Genomic DNA, 1,777 nt, shown 5'->3' on the forward strand with positions numbered 1-1,777 from the left:
AACGGAGGAGTCAGAAAGAAAAAAGGCGAAATGTGTACACCCGGTTTCATGGATTTCAATTCATTACACTGCTGACAGCGCTTAGAGGGGACCCGCTTCGACACATAACTGCTTCTGGCCTTGATGTAATGCATACGTAAGGCCAGCATTAAAACACCATTCAGCTGACTTCTAGGCTTTGCTTCAATCCAAGACTTCAAGCATCTTTTCTATAGCTCCTATAACTTAGAGCCCCCCATTTCCATGAGGTAAGGGGTATCTCCTCCACATGTAGAGCCGGCACACAAGCTAGTGGGTTGGTCTGCTACCTGAGGTCAGAGCAGGGTAAGAACAACACTTGCTGGCTGTTGTGACCGGGCAGGTCACCTGGAGTGGGGGGGGGGGTGGGGAGAGCACAGACGATAGCCAGCCGCTCTTCTCACTGTCGTTCTCACTAGAACGCTCTTGACCTCATTGCCATGGGCTTTGCAGAGCAGATGCATTTACATGACCCTCCCAGAGCATAGCATATTAATGCTGCTATTAACGTCTGCCTATTTCAGTCCCGACATGCAAAGACAGAAATAAGACATCAATTTGCTCATTTTCTTAAATTTGTCATACGTTGGGGGGGGGGGGGCGGTGAGGGGGGGAGGCTGGAAAAAACTTGGGAGAGAAGATTTGGAAAGCTGACCGGGTCCTTGGGAGAGTCTTTGCTTCAACGTTTGCCAAAAGCCTGGCAAATATCTCTCTTTGATGCCCTGTGCAGTTAGGTACATATTTTACATGTTTGAAGCATAGGTATATATATCAACATAATGACTAGAGATTATATAAAACATAAGGTGCCCTATTGCCTGTTAAGTGGGTGTTTCTGCCTTGAAGTGCAGAGTGAAGGATCATGGGCGAATCTTTTGCTCTTTGTTCCGTGTCTTTGTGCCCAGGTAGAAATGAGAGGATCCTGTGTCGTCGGCAGTAATAAGGCCGATGTAAATATATGTACATAATTAAGGCTAAATCCTGTATTAGAAAAACTCCAATTATTTTCATAGGCACATGTTTCAAATCTTCTACCCAAATGCCAAAAGAAAATCCAATTATCTGGGTATAATTGTGAGACATTATTTGATAACCATGAGAGTAATGTCTGTGACTGCATGATTAAGAAAAAATAAGCAATGTTTGTTTTCACCTGTTAAATTTTAGATTTGCAGCCAAGTGAATGCTTCTCCAGTGCTTTCTAAAATGGCTTTGGAGACGTTGTCATATATTTATGTTAAAAGACCCAGGAGATATGTCATTAGGATGGTCATGCATATATTCAGATTACATATTATGGAGTCAAATCTGCTTACCCCGAGTTAATTTAAATGAGTATGACAAAAACTTCTGGGAAAGATGTCAGCTAAATTATATGTTTACAAACTCTTCTGGCTCTTCTCTTTAGCCCACAAAAATAATGTCCTCATAAATGAATACAAAGAGCGGCGCCTGGGTGGCTCAGTCAGTTAAGCTTCTGACGTTGGCTCAGGTCATGATTTCGCAGTCTGTGAGTTCAAGCCCCATGATGGGCTCTGTGCTGACAGCTCGGAGCCTGGAGCTTGCTTCAAGGTCTGTGTCTCCCTCTTTCTCTGCCCCTTCCCCGCTCATGCCCTCTCTCTCTCTCTCTCCCTCTCTCTCTCTCTGTCTCTAAGAATAATTAAACATTAAAAATATTTTGATTAAAAATAATATTAAATAATATTAATTAAATAATATTAATATTAAAAATCTTAAAAAATATTTTTGTTATATATTT

Source organism: Felis catus, chromosome B2 (genome assembly GCF_018350175.1).
Source record: "Felis catus isolate Fca126 chromosome B2, F.catus_Fca126_mat1.0, whole genome shotgun sequence".
Lineage (NCBI taxonomy): Eukaryota > Metazoa > Chordata > Mammalia > Carnivora > Felidae > Felis > Felis catus.